Consider the following 19,398-nt stretch of genomic DNA (forward strand, 5'->3'; position numbering starts at 1 on the left):
CCTCTTCCCCAAGCTAAAGAGACACAGCTCCCTCAGCCTTTTCTTGTAAAGGAGATGTTCCACTCCTTTAATCATCCTCATGGCTCTGCGCTGGACTCTCTCAAGCAGTTCCCGGTTCTTCTTGAACTGAGGGGCACAGAACTGGATGCAATATTCCAGATGTAGTCTCACCAGGGCAGAGTAGAGGGGGAGGAGAACCTTTGTTGACCTACTAACCACCCCCCTTCTAATGCAGCCCAGGATGCCATTGGCCTTCTAGGCCACAAGGGCACAGTGCTGGCTCATGGTCATCTGGCTGTCCACCAGAACCCTCAGGTCCCTTTCTGCTACACTGCTCTCCGACAGGTCAGTCCCCAACATATACTGGTGCCTGGATTTCTCCAGTGAGTGCAGAGATAACTTTGATTTTAGTTTCAGCAGCTCTAGTGAAACTTCACCTGAGTTGGTAGGAATTGTAGTAACAAGGATAGATGCCAGTCACATTTAGCTTTCTGTAGGGCTTACAGAATAACTGATGACAATGGTTAAAAACCTGCTTTAGAGTTATTATTCTGGAGTTTATTTCATTACTTCCTTAGTATCACCTTTCCATTCCAAGCTTTTTCACAATTTGAAGCGGAAAATCAGTATTTTGGCAGCGCTGTGGCTGCCAAAGAGGCAGATTGGCAAAGAGGCAATTAACCTGTTCAGGCATGTGCACAGCACAGTCAATGGTGGGTTGTAGCCACTGTGTGTGTGGATACCGACAGCCTTGCAATGTTTGTTCAGACAAACTTGTTGCTGCTGACAGCTAATGGGGAGCCTCTTCAAGCTCAGGAAATAGGATTGGTTACTCCATTCATTGCCTTGTTGTTTGTGTGCCAAGCAAAACAAGAGCTACAGCTACGGAGTGTTTTCAGCAACAGGGCAGGACAAGCTCTTTTCCCAGAATTTTTTTTTGTTTTCCTGTGTGTTGAAGTGGCTCACTTCCTTTTCAGAAAAGTAGTATCTTGGAAGCTATTCATACATATATGAACCAGCTATTATGAAACAATGAGAAATAATGGATTACATGTTCACTATTTAAACTGTTCAAAACCTTCCTGACCAGGTATTTTCATTTCAGAAAACAAAATTTTATTGGTGACAGAACATTCCACAGAAAGTGATTGGTTTTAGTAGATTTTCCTCAGGGGTAAAATATTGTTTTGGTGAACTGTATTCTTTATGAAGCACCACAGTACATTTCTGTGTCCTCTAGGTCCTTACCAGGATTCAGCTGAACTAGATCTAAGACTCTGCAGCGTATCATGGCATTCTGCAGTATAGGTTGCTGCAATATATATGTTACATCATATATAAATAAACTTTAATGGATGCTTTTTTCAAGAATTTAATTCTGTACCAAGCCATATCTCTTGCACTGTACTATATAAAGTACTGCATTTGGTCTTGTTTAATTATCACAGCTAGCACCACATTTTCTAAATGTTTCAAAGATGGTTAGGAGATTTAATTTTTTTTTTTTTTAATAAGACATGCATGTGAAGAGGGATTTTTAAAAAGTCCTTACTGGCTTAACTCAGCTCTCTTTCATAAGGATAATACTAAGACAGTTCCAAACATTTTCACAGTCCCAAGTATTACTTAGTGAACCTCAGATGCACTGCAGAACTCATGTTTCCCACTCAGTTGCTTTCTGCACACTTGGTTTGCCTTTGGTAGACTAATTATGGATTCTTTTTACCAGTTTGCTGTTGTCTGCAATGCTGAAAGATGTACTAATACTCTAAGCATAAGACATGCTGCCTTTCTGGTTATGTGATTGCTGTAAGATCTGCATTTTACTAGTGTTTTTTAACTATGAGTTACGATGGTAAAATTATCTTCTGATATCCAAGACTTACTGCGGTACCCCTTCCATTGTTTGGTTTGCTCCATGTTTTCAGAATAATTTCCCTGTTGTGTGGAATCTCTAAGCCCGCATTTTGCAAGTCAGAAATGATTTCAAGAATGTTAGTTTAGCATAGTAGTTTAAGAAACAAAACAAAATAAACAAAAGAAAAAAACCCACATGATTTCTTAATATACTGAACTCTACATTTTGAAAAACAGGTCTGCATATAGGCTTGATACTTCTTATCTAAAAAGTGAAGCATGCAAAATTCCCTAGTCAAATATTTTAGAAGTTTAAATCATGTGTAAAAAAAACTTAAACTAGTCATTCAAAACTGGTACCTTCAATGTTATTAGTGCTTCTTTTGGGATTCTTGTCCTCTGTTTTTAACACTATTCCTAAACACTGTATACTTTAAATTACATTAGCTAAGTGCTGCAGGTATGAAAAATACTTCATTTCTGATTCCAACAAAACCATCAGATGCTTATTTTATCTACCATTTCAACTTAAAGAGAACCATTTCTAGATGTGTCAGCTTTAGTACTTCCAGCATCATAATTCTACTTCATAATAAGCTCAGAAAGAGACCTGTACTATATTTGCAAAAAAAGAGTATGCACATGAAGATTAAAATGTACATGATTTTGCTTTTCATCACAAAACATCCTAATTGCTCTTCTCTTGAAGGAAAGAAATCATACACAGATAAGTTTTCTAACCTCACTGACCAGATTGCTGATGAAACCTCCCTTGCTCTCTAGCGACATTTTTTATCACATTTATGAGATATTCAGAAGCAAAGACCAAGTGTTATTAGTAGAAAAGGAATGATTAACTTTTTTTTTGCAAGTTAAAGTGTTAATATTTAATTGTGACCTTTGTAGAAATGGTAAGGTTAAAATGTAAAAGTTAATAAAATTTCTATTTGAAATAACAGCAGATGGCTATGTAGTGAATACAAGCTTAAAATCACTCTTGGGGCTCTATTACGTTCACAAACTGCTTCGGTTATCAATTATTATGTATGTTGCTGATGAGAGAAAAACTGAACTCCTGTTTCATGTAGTGCACCGTAGCAGAGTATCATCTGACATGAAGGGCTATAGAAGGCTCTGATTTCTGAATAAATCCCCTGTAGAGGTGCCTGGCATGTTCAGTTAAAAGGTATTCTTTTAAGATTAGTTTTATTTTTTTTTTCCCCATGAAAATTTTCATGAGTACAACACAGATTAAAAAATCATGTGGTAGTAAAAGAAATACTTTAATTCCACCGGGCATTGCTTTTGAAAAGACGAGAGTGCTGAGCCATCTTTTTTTTTTTTTGTGTAGAAATGGACTGGAGATATGGGAAAACAAATATTCAGTGAAACAGAAACTCATGTCTAGTACCTGACAGTTGGAAAGTAAGTCCAGTTTATGAGAAACTGGAAAGGCAAAAGCAGTATACAGCTGAAGGAAAAGAAGCTGGATGAAAACTGTAGAGAAGAAGATGTAAGCAGACCCAGTGAAGAAAGGAGGTGATATAGCTGAGAGATGAAAAAAACAGACACTCCCTTATATTTTTGTATCTTCTTTCTGAATAGGTTAATCCTTACCGACTTCTGCTGAATTTTTACTAGCCTCTTTGACCTAGCATGCCCTGCAGAGGAAGGCTTCCTTTTTTTTATTTTTTTATTTTTTTATTTTTTTTTTTTCTGTTTGGCAAACAAAGACAATGCAGGTGACAGACTGTTATTCTTTGTTTCATTTCCTTCTTTTCCTGCTGGCAGGTATTTCAAATTCTTATTATGGTTTATTTATTTATTTGTATTTTTTATTCTGAAGGCTATTCTGTGCTCTTCAGGGCAAAAGACAGGAATAAAAAGAAGAATCAAAATAGGCCTTTTTATTAATATATTTTCCTGATTCTCCAGTAAAGGTCTAGCAAAAGTTCCCTAAAAATGTGGTTCAGAACTTACTTGTATCAGATTTATATAACAACGCTTCTTCCAATTTTACACCACACTGGAAGCATGCATGCAGGAAACAGTGGCCAGGAAAAGTAATGTTTATCCACAGTGCCTGATATGAGGACTTTAGGGAGTTCCTCAAGTTCATACTTAAAGAAACGTAATAGCGGATTTACACAGAGGTGAGAACATAAATTCAGTCATAAAGCTTCAATGGCTCAGTGAAAGGGCTGGGACTGACAGTGGGTTACAATGCAGATGTGGAAGAGGATGTAAGCTGAGGGCATTTACACAGCATGAGGTCTGCAGCATGTGGTGAGGTAGGAATGGCCTGAGCTGCAAGCTCTTTGTAGTCAATTTTGTGAAGGTAAGATTTTCTACTTCCTGTTCTCTCAGTGTTAGAGGAGAAGCCCTCTATCTTTACTGGTTCTTCTGGCAAAAACACTTACTGAATAAAACAGATGGTAAGGGATAAACAGGGAAGAAAAGGGGACAAGCGTGGAGGCAGATCATGTCGGCATGACAGATCTACTGCACACAGACCCATGGACAAGCCTGAGTCACCCAGCCAATCCTAAACACTATTCACATCCATTCTTACCTGCCAACTATCTGGATGGCATCAGTGCCTTTGGTTCCAGTCATGAGGCTGTGTATATAGGGAAAAGGTGAAATGCTTGTAGGTATCATGAATTAACAACACTGCATCTGAGGCACACAGCACATAGCAACACGCTGAAGAGGTCAAGGAAGGGCTGTTACAGTAGAACAGCAAGTAAAGGAGATTTGCTAAACTAAAATACAGTTGCTGGTACCTTTTCCAGTATTTCAGGAGCAAAGTCTTTCTGATGATCTGGAAGAGCAATTGGTTGACTAGAGAATGCAAGGAGCATCCATAGAAAATCCATCTGCAACAGGAAAGCTAAAGAAATTGTTTGAATTTGTGTTTGCTGTGGCTTCTGTGCTAGCTAGAATCTTCATGTGGAATGTATTAGAGTCTTCCTGAAACTGAAATGTCAGAAAAAGAGATTTTTGTATTTGTTCATATTCTGAATAATAACAGATCTTTAGATAGGTTTGTAGGTCTACAGATATGTGTTACAATAAAACTGTGCCTTGATTTTGGAATATGACTCAACCCTCACAGCTTTGTTCTTGCCTCTGGAGAAGTAGGTTTTATGATGCCAGTTTTTAAAACAGGCTCCGGAATGCTTGGTAAGTCTGATGCCCAGGTTCAACATTTTTGTTAAAATTATAAAAAACATGAATCAGCCAATAGTTTGACAGATAGAGACAGAAATGTTAATATGGCTATTGTACAGGGAACTTCTGTCTTAGAAGTCTATTAGGTAATATATTTGTGGAAGCCATCGAGCATGTGCACAAGGTTGTGCCAACAGATACAGTGTGGGATTTCCAGAGGCTCTTCACCAAAATTTCATGTGAAAACTTACTTGTCATGCCTCTAGCAAGAACAGATAAATATCTTTCACCACTAAACGTATTCTTAAAATACAGTAAACAAAAGGTTGGAGTAAATGTTCAATAGAAGAAGAAAACTGTACCATATAGGGATCTGTGTTAAGGCTTGTCCTATACAGCATATTCATACAGGATCTAGAAAAGGTGTTAGAGACTGATAAAGCATGATGATGATAAATTATTCAGTGTAGTAAAAATGAAAGCTGGCTCTGAAGAGCTGTGGAAGGATCTCACAGTATTGAGTAATTGGGCAGTAAAATGGGAGATGAAATTCAGTGCTAATAAATGCAGAGTAATGCAGTTGGAGAAAAACAAGCCTAACTGTACAAACATGGATTTGCTCTCCGAGCTGTTACCAGTCAGTAAAGAAATACGAAAATCATAACAGGTAATTCTAAGAAAACATTATCCTAGCACACCCTAGCTGTTAAAAACAAACAAATAAACAAAAACAAAACAGAAAGTTTAGAATTATTAGCAAGAGACAAGGGCACTAACAAAACTTATAATTCTTCCATTCAGTAAATCCAGGTACACTCTATGCATACTTTTGATGACTTTGTCTCAGTAAGGAGAGAGTACTTTTACTAAATTTGACATTCTCCTTTTATCTATGAAGATGTGAACATATCCTCTGTTGCAGTGGCTGGACCTTAGAGATTCAGGAGTAGGTGCATTTGCTTTCTTTTGATTTTTTTTTCCACTTTGCAGGACTGCTTATATGTACATATGTACACCTTCAGAGCAGTCTTGGTGTGAATGTAAAAACCTCATACAATGAAAGCAGCTCAGAGATAAGCATCAATGAGCAGACTCACCAGGATACATGAACTGTGCATGGATGGATTTGAGAAAAGATTTCAGTTGCTGATGATTGAGTGAATTTCAAAGGAAACATTGAAATGAGGCTACATGACTACAAGAGCAGGTGAAGGTGGGATACAAAATGAGAAGATGTTTTATGTGCTGAAGCAGCAACAGAAGTCAATAGAAGCAGCTTGTCTGGTTGTTCACATGCTGATTTGAGAAGTGTGTTGACAGAGATGGCTTTCAAACAGTCTTTGAATGGTTTTAGTAGAAGGCAGGGTGACCTGAAGAAACAAAGTCATTAAAATAATAATCATAAAGGACTAGATGATCTTTCAAGGTCCCTTCCAATTCCTAACATTCTGTGATTCTGTGATAAAAAAAGACCCACTCAAACCTAATTATGTGTTAGAACAGTTTGCAAACACTGTCCCTTCTGAACAGGAAACTAGGCTAATATTTTAAATAACTGCATGGTTCTAGGGGCCCAGGTGTGCTTCTTCAGCCAGACAAAGTTGTTTCTTGAGCCAGGAGAGTCCCACTGGAAACTGAGTTTGCAGCGATGTCCTTTGGGAAATGTGTGATAGGCAAGCAAGAAAAATCATCCCAGCCCCTATGCTGTATAGAGATTTAACTCTCAGATGAAAACAAAATGCTGAGCATGGTGAGAAATGGAAAAGCATCAGATGATAAGCAGCGTTTATACTGAGTCCAGGGGCTGGAAGTCCAGCATTTCACAAGCACAATCCCACCTTATGTTTTCTTTTGAAAAGTATTGTTGTCAAACACCATCCCTGTTTTAAAATAAAATTAAGTCCAGATGCAAGCATACAAAAGTTCCTTCATAAAAACAATCAAAACCTGACTGACAAAAGGAAAACAAAAGTAGTTGTTTAGGTGTACGGGATTTGGAGTATGTGAAGAGGAGCTCATTTGTTTATGGAAACTGCCAGCTTTTCACTAGGAAACTGAGGAGGATGACTGTCAAAGGCAAAAAGGTATTAGGTGAAGAACTGGCACCTGTCTAATTTTCTTCCTGTCTTGCAGATGACCTTCTATTCCTTCCCTTCCATTGCATTGCAAATTCTCTGCTATTTCTCATTCCTTGTCTTAACACTTGTCTTTGTGAATTGCCCTCCTTTTTGTTCTCAGGGCTTTCCTTAGCCTGCATCCAGCTCTCCTTTGGCACAGCTCTTTTCTTTCTGAAACATGTTTCCTGCTTTCTTTCTGCAAATTACTTCTTTTTAGATCTGTCTTCTGTCCAACTTCATTTCCCCAATTACTTTTTACCATGAAATTGACACAGAAGAGACACTTGGCCAAGAGCATAACAGAAAATTGCAGTCTGGACAAACTCTTTGGAGACAAGGGTTTCCAAGAGCTGAATTTGTTCACAGAGAAACCCACCACAGGATGTGAATCCAAGTCCTTCCCCATGACTGTTCAAATTAAGGCCTTTGCCCTCAGAGTCATAATTACTTTTCTTCAGACATCAAGGTTGATTTGGCAACCCTCTCTTTTCCCAGGGGAGCACATGAGTTCCACTGCTTTCACGTGGGGCTTCTTCCGACATCTGGGAGCAGGTGGAGCAGATTGAGCCAACAGCATGACCCTGCCCTGCTCAGACCCTGCAATGACTGAAGTTTTGATGTAAGACATACGGAAAGGAGTACAAAATTTCTGTAAAAAATTAGCTGTAAAATCAGCAATAGACTAGCATTGACTAACTGATGTGCTTAGAAACCTTAAGGCTTTGGGAAAACACCTGCTTTTGTGGTGGGTCCTGTACACTTATGTTTGCTTCAGAAAAAAAAATAAATAGCGAGCTAGTTTTTCCTTTTGAGATAGTCTCTGATTTTTATGATCTCCTAATTACAGTATGTACAAAAGAATTTCACATATGTTTACAAAACAAACACTTACGGTACTTGTGTAATTACAAAGTCTGCCATTAAATTAGTGTTTCATGTATTTGTGTTTTAATTATTAACTGTGGCAGAATATAGCTAAAGCAGAAAACATGTAATTTCTACGATAATAACTGAACACGATTAGCTGCATATTTTTCTATAAACAAAATGTGTTTTTCATTTGCATTCTTCCCTTGTCTTAGTTGCATTTAGGCCAATGCAAGAGTCTGGCATCCTCTGCCTTCACTGTAGGTGAATATATGGCATTTTATTTTATGGAATATTGTGTCAGAAGTGTTTATTCACAAGGCAATTTCATATGGCATGATGTGAAGATTTTTGTACAGATCTTGCCTCCTACTCATCCACACATAATTATTTCTGTACCAGTTTCTTCATCCTCCTTCTAATTTTCTAATGACCTGTGTGTCTACTGCTGAAACCTGTGTTTCTTTCCTAACATTCGATCATGTCCTCATGGATCTCTGCACAAGTTTCCTTTGCTTATCTGTGTAGTCCCAGTAATTTCAACACTTCATTATCAAACCTGCCTCTAATGCTATCTTTTTTACTTCCCAATTTTCTCTCTAATTTTTTCACCTGTTTATATAATTTCCCCTTTGTGATTTATGTTGAATTACATAACATAGAAATCACTTTTCAACATAAAATTGGCTTATCTTATTAAATTTATTTTAAACCTTTAAGTAGGTTGCTAAAGTTAGGATATTCAAAAGAGACATTAGTGCTTCTGAAAAATCTAATATCTAATCACATTTATCTTCCAAATTATAATGAAAGTTAGGGGTTTTGCATTCCTGAAAGTCAATCCATCATGGAAGAATTTATCCACTGAGGACAGCAAAAAGCAATCTTCAGCTGCTTGTAAGACATATAGAAAAATCTATGTCACTCTTCCCCGATCAGGTGAAACATGGTAGGTTGTCTGTAACTCCTCAGTCTTATGGATCTAACTGGGACATTGAATTCTACAGGCTCTGTTGCTTTGAGACATCTCCTGAGCCTGAGGGCCCATGCATATACAGTATGTATGTAATGGCAATAGCAGTTCACCCTGAGATCAGGCTACACTATTTTCTTGTAGTAATATTTTTCAAGAATTTAATTCATGGAACTTTCCCCACTTAATTTCCATTGGACTGTTACATATTTTTCACTCTAGTCAGGTAATATTTTTCCTCCTTCAGCCTCATTCTTCCCAGGGAGAGACAAAACTGTATGGTCCCCATAGGGTTTCCCATAGGGATTACCTTACAGAACAGAGGATGACAACTCCATAACTCCTGAAAGCTGCATCCATGGTTTGTGGGCTGGGTGTGACAGCTGATAAATCTGGAAAATTTTCTGATGACTTACCTAGCTTCATGAGTTGCCCAGATCACACAGATGCTTGTTACAGACCAGCAGGATACTGCTCTTTCATTTTCTAGAAGTAGACTAGTCCCAGATTCCACATAGCTTTATTCCTTCACCACCAACATCATGATTTATACCTGCCTTGGCAAAGATACCTGCTGTGGGTGGCAGAACACTGGAAGAGGTTGCCCAGAGAGGTTGTGGAGTCTCCTTTTCTTTCTCTTTTTTTTTTTTTTTTTTCCTTTTTTTTTCCTGGAGATACCCAAAACCCACCTGGATGCCATCCTGTGCATTGTGGTGTATGTGATCTTACTTGGCAAAGGGATTGGACTAGATGATCTTCAGAGGTCCCTTCCAACCTCAGAAATTTGTGATTCTCTGAAAACTTTCCTGACTGTCTTTTCAAAAAGCCACTAAGCACAGACTCCTGGCTGCATGGAGAGGGCTTGCAGTTCTCCACAATGACAGCCCTTAGACAACCCTGTGAAGGCACACTCCATTACCTATGCAATGCTAACTATAATTCTCTGAGATGTATTATTCTCATATACTATGTGACCTGCTATCTTTTGCCACTTTTAGAGAATTCTACAACCTGGGTATGTATAAGCAAAACTACTAAAAAACATACTTCTATCCTCAGTGCCATCAGGTCAGGAATCTCATGGGAGGTGGAGGGTGCAGAGGGCTCTAGCAGACACTGAATAACAGAATACCATGATGCTAAATGGTCAGGGCACATATCGACCACTTGCAAAACTGGATGGATGTGGCAGCAAACACACTGCAGGTAACAACTAATCATGCTTAGGGGGAGAGCACTAGGGTTGTTTTCACCCCAATTCATTCTTTTCTGTAAAAGATACCACATATTAAGATACAGTTAGATGAACTTTTTCTTCAAATTCACAGAGCATATCAAAATGGGCTGTGAAAACTTGCCCTGGTGAAGATTTTCTTGTGTGATACATATACTCATTTCAAAAGGACCCCATTTGTGTTGCACAGACAGAATTTCAAAATCCACTTCATAGTGAAAGATAGGATAAAATTGAGCCCTCACGTAGGCACACATAATTTCTCCATGAGACTCTCACCCACTTCTACCATGGCTGAATTTGATCCAAATCACTTAACACTATTTTCCTTAAATATTCATTTTTCAGAGAAAGGGTTTATATAACCTGTCGCCTTATATTATAGCTGATGTAAAAAGTTTGCGGCTGCAACCCTAAATGTTTTATCACCTGTCAGACATTTCAATGATAATAAAAAGTAACATCCTTTAAATTAATTAGACATGATTAGGACTTCAAGCCCACAGGCCACTTCATTATGCAAAAATTATAAGTTAGATATTTAAATTACCATTAAATTGATTCTTATGTTAATTGATAGCTCACTTATAACCCCTGTTTTTAATTTCTATATGATCTTATTAAGGTTTAATACAAGTAACTAAAACGTTTTAAGTAATCATTCAAATAAAGAAAATACACTGAAAAAAAAAAGATAAATATTTTTCTCTGCATTCTTTTAATGTTAAAATAAAAGTAACTTTAATAAAATGTATCAGAAATCACTCATGCAACCCTATTAATATTCAAATTGTTGTGCTCTTCAACTCTACCCTACCATTCAGCATAAGCAAAAAGTTCCTTCTTCTACACATGCACAGCAGCATTTTCGTGAGATGTGCAATGATTTGCACAAGGTATTGAAATATAAAACTGAAGTAATGGAATGCAATCAAACCAACAACGCAGAATGATAATAGTAGAGATGGACATTCAAATCCATTTAAGTCACATGCTAATGCTTAGACAGGGTATACGTCTTGGAGTATACATCTTGGATTTTCAAGGACTGTTTGACTCACTTATGGCAAAGGACCAAAATTCTTGGAAGATGCGTAATTTGTTCCTCTAGACTGGGTCTGGCAACACAGCTGTAGAACAGAACTCTTTGTTTCTCCAAACTGTTTCACTTTTTTATGTATTGCATTAAAACATGTTCAAGTTACTTTAACTCAGTTTAGTAACCTTTCCCTTTGGGTTTTGGATACTTTTAATGAAACCTCGCCTTCCAATTAGTTTCTGTCCCTGATCATTAGGTTTCTGAATAGTGAGACTCACATAAGAAATAGAGATATAGGGTGATATCCCTACAGTGCTGTTGAGCTGTCATTGATATGAGCTGAGATGATATTTCTCTCTTGGTCCTTCAGAGGGAGTTCAGAGTTCATACGATGCAGATGAATGGCATAGACGAGACCTAAAGAGAGGTAAAGGAACTACTTTTATGTCCCAAATAGCCCCAAAGTTATTCTCTATATCACCATTACCTTCAAGCCTCTTTCATGCTCCCAGGCATGCAAAATATGTTTTTGGGCTGTGGCAGAACTCACAGTTTATCAGGTACTTTCAGCTGAAAAAACATCAAATTGTAAAAACTACCTAGGACCCCATGCTGCCAGGTGGGGCCCTGAGAAATCTTGGCCTCACAGCTAAGAGGCAACCTACTTCTGATGGAAGTCAGTCCTGGGAGAGCAAACCAGGTGTCTGGGACTGCATCATGGAGTATACAGAAATAGCCATATGTTCAAATACTTCATCCAAAATCAAAAGCAAACATAGATAATTAAAGCTTCTAAATATATTTGAGATGATAAAAATACTAACTTTGGAGTTTTTGAAATTTATTTAATGAATGATACTTTTTATCCCTCACACTACAGCTGTGAGAGGTTAGACCTGAAAGACTGTTGGATCCAGAATCTTCTGAAACACCGTTGATAATTCAATCTATGTTAATGGGTTAAATCTTTGAACTTAGAGATCCTGGAATTTTTACTCTTGGCAAACATTTTTATTAATGTGACTGCCACCTGACTTTGCTGTAACAGAAATAAAACAAAATAATATTTCCCTTTGAGCTACTTCCCTGCAAATAGTGGTCTCCAGGTACAAAGCAAGTAGTGTTACAGACAGTATCAAGAGTCAGTTTAGCAACACATTTCAGAATGGCCATTTTTCTGTTAGTGACAGAGAACATTAACAGAGAAAAAAAACTTAAATTAACCTTAACAAAATATCTGTAATATATCTACTATATTAAAGTATATCTAGATTGCGTTAGATCACATTGAACAGTTACATCCTAATGTTTTTCCTTAAGGAATGTAATGTGAATAAATGAAAAAAAATACTACATCAATACTAAGCATCAAGGGTTATTGGAAGAACTGATCTAAAAAGGGTCAGCAAAGTTTTTGTATTCACAGTCTAAGAATTCACTGTAAATTATAGTGGCACCACAATAATTAAATTGTGTAATTACTTGCATTATGAACTTTCATTTATGACTTTTAAAGTCAGAAGTAAAAAAAAATACACAAGTCTAAAACTTGGCATCCAGAGCTTCAAGGATTTAGCTTGGGAGTGATGTGAGCTTTTAAACTAAAATTTCAAAGATAGGGGTTCTGCTGTTTGGGGTTTTTCTTTTGAAGATTTTATTTAGCATTTGAGTAACTTGAAAAGTGCTGCAGAATAAACAGAAAAAAATTGAAAGGATTTATTTCATAATGTGGTTTAATTACTTTTGGTGTTATGCATATGTATTTTAAATACCTAAGATATTTGAGTTTGAAAAAGGTGCTCAACAGAGGTGTGTTCATGTGGATTCTTTTTTAGCATAATCTGTCATTAAACAGTTACTCATTCTATAAAATACACTTGCAAGTACATTTTGCTTAAATGAGCTCAAAATGTTCCAAATGCATTCCCATATTTTCTTCACTGGAAATCTATCAGATTGTGCAGGTATAATGACTAAATTAATCTACAAAAATTTGTAGTGGGACTATTGCTACTTCAGCTTGCATCTTCAAAATGCAAGTAGCATAACATGAATTCTTAACATCAACGTGGCACTTTTCAAGCTAGGTATCAAAGCCTTGTATTAGGGAAAGTTTCACTGCCATTATTCCATGAATGGGCAAACATAAGAAAAAATGTTAGTAGCCTGTGTCACACCAGGAGACAGAAGAGAAGACTACTTCAAAGAAGCAGCTTTGATGCCAGCATCATACAGTGGCCTTTGACAATAGAGTGTGCACTTTTAAACAGGAAAACTATAATAACTATTAGAAAGTTTAACTAATGGAGTAGCCAAGTCTTTTTTTTTTTTTTTTTTTTTTTTTTGTCCCTTGAAAAATTCCTGTTTCATTGGATTATGGGATGGAGTTGATGGAGTTGATATTTCAGAAGAAATCTTGTTAGTTCTGAATAGTGAAACTAGAGAAATTCGAAGAATCAACACTAAGACATTGTTCCCATTGTTGCCAAAAGAGGTCACACAATCCCTATAAAGTCCCTAGAAATGTTTTGTTTTGTTTTGTTTTGTTTTGGTTGGTTCTTTAACATTGAAGTAGAATGAAGAGGAAAACTTGTCTAAGGGTTGTTCAACACCCTCCCCAACTGCCCATCTTTGGCTCATATAAACTACTTGACATAGGTGTCAAGGGAGAGGGATGAAAAATCTTTTGAAAGTCTGATCCTGCTCATGTCTGGGTTAGTGCCCATGAAATCAACATAGTGAGCTATGGATATTATATATATTAGATGATGTAAAAATATTGTTACTCTCACCATTATACTGTCCAGTATGGGGCATATTTTCTTTGCCTTGGCTAGTCAGTCATGGGATTTTGTGGTTTTAACCAAAGTTTATCTTAGAGAGTTCTCTAGTGAAGATACTCAGTCCATGGTGGAAAAGATTACCTCATGAATCCACACTGGAAATAATTTTAGGGGAAGGTGTGTGTTAAATATATAATGGGATAGAGTTTCTAATATCTAATAAGCAAATGAGTCCAGTAGCTCAGTAGTATGGAGTCAGTGACAGTCCTCTTCAAGTGGGAATGATTTACAAATGACTTTGTGGTGCAGATAATGGTTTCCAAATAAATTGAGTTGGGGCTTAATTAAATGGCGCCTTTGCTTCTTTTTCCCATTTACCTGAAACAGCCATAACTAGGATTAACTGTTGTGTGAGAACATAAAATAGAGAGGTAGTCTCTAGAATTGCAGACCCTAAAGCTTTGTAGGGATTTAAAGATTATAACCAACACTTTGACCTGGCAGTAGATGGGTAGCCAGGGAAAAGCATGGACTACAAGTACAGTGTGCCATTCTGATAAAATGAACCATAACATTCAATACCAGATAAGGCTTCCATGGACATTGGCCTCCCAATGTTATGCTGTGTGTCAGCTCCACTCTTAGGAAACATTAACGCTGTAACATTTTCTCAGCATCTGATATCTGGAGAATTCAGCCAAATAACTGAACTTCAGTTGTGCACATTCTCTGTGCAGATGAATCATATACATGTAATTTAACATATAAATATATATTTATATACTTAATATATAAATATTTTTATACATTTATTTTATCTGCCCTGAAATAGATCTTTGTGTTGAAAAGCGAAACTACATCTCTTCATGGATGTGTCTTTCAACTCCAGTACATGACTAAGAAAATGTTCTTTCCATTTTGCCCCCAGAATTTTCTCCATTGCTATGAGCAGTGGCATCATTCTGTCTGCTATTCACAGCACTACTACGGACATGATTTTTGTCTCAGATTTTTAATTTTCATGTCCAAGTCATGGCTCAGCTTTACGTCTTATGGCATAGTATCTTGAGAAACAACAGATGGTACAGGTAGCCAGGCAAATTCAATACAATGAGATAATATTGGTCTGTGTAACAACTATTTTATAGATCCTTGCAGGAAAGACAGGTTTTCAAGAGACTCCTCTCTTTACAGTTCTTCAATGACTCCACCGTTTATCATCTCAAAAAAACCCTACTTGCCTTCATGTACAAGGCCCAGAGGGTGTTATCCCCACTCATGTCTCATTCATTAGCTATAGGTTGCTGTTGTCTCACAATGAGCCTTTTTTTTTTTTTTTTTTTTTAAGGTGAGTGTTTTCTTCTTTACTACACCTTGTGATTAAGAGAGGATGGCACTGCATGACTCTGAAGTTACTACACTATTTTTCTTTTGTCTCCAAACATTGCCTCTGTGACATGGTTTTCTTTTTGTTCTGTTTTGTGTAGTCTCAAGTAGAATGTAGTCCTGGTCCAAAGACAGAACCACCAGATGCTACATTAATACTGTTCTCTGCATGGATATCTCTTAACAGCACCTGAAGTCTCCTTTCACAGCTGTGACAAAGCATTCAGGATTACAGAGGCATGAACACAAGTGAGAAGTCCTCTTCCTCTCATGGTGGAGTCAGGCCAGGGATGCCAGGAATTTGGACCTCTCTGAAACTGCATGTCAAAAAAGAAACTATGATTTGTGCTCCTGAAGGGAATTGTGTTGAGGTTAAAAGAAAATAGCTGGAGTCTTTTACTGCAATATTATTTCTGACAAGTCCTTGCTTCCCCCTCTCCCCAAAACTCATTTTGATTTACATTTTCCAGTTTTTGATGAGACACTGGAAACTCTTAACATTTTTCACTTATTGCTGGTTTTTATTTCCTCTGTGAAAGGATTTTCAGAGGTATGAAATCTATTTTTAAAATATTTTATTTAATCTTTTTCTCTGAATCCAAAAGCAAAGGTGACATGGTAAACTATGATCTGCATGGAGGAGCTCTGCATACCATGGAAAAGGTGGCTGCTCAGGGTTGGCAATGGGAGCCTTTGAACTTTGAGTCTATTGGAGATGCCCTAGTTCAATCAGGAATTAATTCAGAGAAGTCCTATGGCCTGCATTATGCAGGAGGTCAGACTAGAGGGTCACAATCATCTCTTCCAGCATAATAATCCATGAATCTGTAAGAGCTACCATCTTTTATGGTTCATTTCTTCTAAATGCTTATGTTTATTTGTAGCTGCAACTTTTTTGGTATAACATATATAAGTTAGGGTAAGTTAACACTAACATTTTTGCTCAAATATTTCACTATTATTTTGTATCAAAAAATCAGAAAATGAGTCATAGATGAATGTGATGAAAACTTATTTCAGATGTCATTCTAAAAGAAACTCTAAATTACTTTCACTAGGCTAGAAGCTTCTATTTCCTAGGCTAGAAGCTTTTGTTTTTAATTTTTTTTAACTGAGGCTAGGAGAGGATCCTGAGCTATTGCATAGGGTCAGACTACAAGAAAGTTGATTTAAATATCAAAAGAACTTTAAATATATCTGTCAGAGAGCTCTATATTTTTGGCAGCTATAGGCCACCTTTTTTCTGTGTAATGATGAAGGTTTGACTTCATTTGATTTTTCTTTTTTAACCAAATGAACAGTGCATCTTTCTTTAATTGTGATCCTCATCAACCATTTGGCCCAGTAATAGTATGCAAATTGAACTCTTCAAAAATTAATGCTAACATTTATTAAATAATGCATCATACAATAAGTTAATTTGAAATTCTAAGTTGAACTCCCTGCTCATAAGTTTTTTTTCCTTGTGCCATCTTCATGAAACATCCTTATAGTCTTTCTAAATACCTTGAATGTGATTTGCTTCCTGGGTTTTGACAAATTGGTCACTACTGAAGTAATTGATAAGTTGTCTCTGATCCAAAGTTTTGATATCTTCTACTCTTTGATATCTTCTATTTCCACATAATTGTTAATATTTTCTTAGTTTAAACATTTTTAAGAAAAGTATTATTTAAATGCAGCCAGTCAAGACTTTTGCAAACAGGCATTATTTTTACACCATTACATACAAGATGGGTCTGGCCTCTAATTTAGCTGGATGTAGTATCACACTCTCTAGGCTCAGGACACATTGCAATGTGTGCAAAGGTGAACACATTGAGGATTTATATATATCTGTACATATATAAAATCCTGGTTGTTATTGTAGTTATGGTACTTCAGGGAAATCAGAATCAGGTCCTAAAGGCAGACTACAATTTATACTATACAGTTTTTTTTTTGTTTTGTTTTTTTTAGTTTGACAAAAACAAGTGCAGATATCCACATTTCTCTTTGTTCATCTATATTAAACTGAAAATGGCTGTATGCAGACAAATGTCTTTTTGAATACACCTTCTTTTTTTTTTTTTTTTTCTGAGTTATGCTTGTTTTTTGTCTTTTTTTCTCCTACATTTAATGTGTGCAACATTCTATCACTTTCCACTCATTTATATCCTGGACATGGCACAGGAAGGTGCAGTAAATGAGGCTGGTAAAATGATCAAAAATAAATAAATACAGCAGAAGTAGTACAGTTTGTTCAGTAAGAGATGGCTTTCACAGACACAAATCCAGCAAGGTAACAAAACCATCCCTGTTGATGAGCAAAGTCCCAAGTGGGCGGGTGAGCATGTGCTCTCCTTCCCCATCTCTGCAGTGGTCCTCTGCACCTTCCCTACAGCATGTGATTACTTGGCAGAGCCAGAACACACTTTAACCTCTTCTGCTCTTGCATACTTCCACGAGGAGAGAGCAGCATAAAAGTCAGTGTTTTGGGGGTGAAGGCATCTGTAAAAGACTATACATTTTTTCCATTTGGTATAATATTGCCAGTAATGTGTATGATGGTGGTGGTGGTGTGCTTTCTCAGCAGAGTCATGAGTTTGATATATATTTTTTTGCTTTATGAAGTTTCAGAATGTCCCTGTGTTTGAGGAAGATCCACCAGAGGAAGGTGCATCTCTACATCAGGCTGTCATTCAGCAATGGTTTTCCAGTTGTGCCTGCAATTTTCTGGCAACTTTGCCAAGCAGTGGCAGTGCATGCAGGTAATCGCCTTAACTGGGAACAGTACCGTGCAAGGCAGTACAGAAAAGAAGTTACACCCTTAAAAAATATATGGCAGCCCCAAACACATTCAAGCTTGGTTCATCTCTTCAACTCTGCACAGTCTCACCTGGCTGAGATAACAGAAGAGCTAAAGGATATTAAGCAGGGGTGTAGAAATGTGAGCTGAAGTTTTGTTTCTGACATGCTGGGAACTGGCTCCATTCAACACATGAGGAAGCAGGCGTTGGCTCCTTGGGCCTCAGAGTAGTCAAAGGCAGCTGGATGTGCTGTTGGTGGTCTTACTCCCTTATGTGCTGCTGATTTCAGAAGCTGAGGTGCCATACCACTGTTTAGGAGGCACCTTTGCCTTTTTTTTTGCTTGTTTCTTTTGACTAGAAATCACTTTAACAGTCCAAAAGGCCACTACTTTTATGAGTAGAAAAATGTGATCTATTTGAGTATGATGGGCTCCTATGTGAGCACAGATGATTTGGCAAATTTTGAAAAGAGAACATGTGGCCTGAATAATCAACAAGAGGAATTCACAAAAGTTTGGCTTGGCTTGCTTATTTTTTTTCTCTGATTTGTCTGTTCTTATAACTGCCACCTGTTCTTTTGTTTTCCTCTAGATCTGCAGTTTTTTAAAAACTAGAAGGGACATAATGATAATTTATCTCGACTTTCTGCATAAAATGGAATCTATAATTTCCTCCACTGCTTCCAATGCTTTTGAGATATGGCTTGGCTTTTAGAAAGACTTTAAGTGCAGAATTCCAGGTGATGTCTGTTACTTCCCTAGGTAAAAACTTCTTATAGATAACTATTTTCAGTGTTCAGGACATTATATCATTTCTACCTAGAGTTCATCAGCCATATATTGAATCTTGTCCAGTCTTTGAGGGAAGGTTGAAAGAGCAAGATAAAATCTTCTGCCTTTTGGCTGTTTACTTACAGGTTCTGATCAAGTTTCTTCTTTCACATCATCTTTGACAAACTAAAGAAACATAACTTTATAATTCTCTATCAGTAAGGCAAGTTCTACAGCTTCAGTCATCCCTGTGGCTCTTTACCAAAACCCTTGCAATTTGTCAAGGTTCAGAATTCCAGTATTAGTCACACAAAGTCTATACCACCTTACTTCTGAGAATATTCACATATATATGTAGACAAAGAACCTGTCTCGGCTCATACTATCAATCTTGTGCCAGAGTAAGAAA

General features: G+C 37.1%; 1 long non-coding RNA gene across 1 annotated transcript; it reads left to right on the forward strand.

Moving 5' to 3' along the window:
- Positions 1-241: 241 nt before the first annotated feature.
- LOC311432261 lies at positions 242-8,088 on the forward strand. The gene is made up of 2 exons (XR_014689922.1): positions 242-345; positions 7,644-8,088. It is a non-coding gene; the product is annotated as an uncharacterized lncRNA (long non-coding RNA).
- Positions 8,089-19,398: the final 11,310 nt, after the last annotated feature.

Source organism: Aythya ferina, assembly GCF_964211825.1.
Source record: "Aythya ferina genome assembly, chromosome: 2".
Taxonomy (NCBI): domain Eukaryota; kingdom Metazoa; phylum Chordata; class Aves; order Anseriformes; family Anatidae; genus Aythya; species Aythya ferina.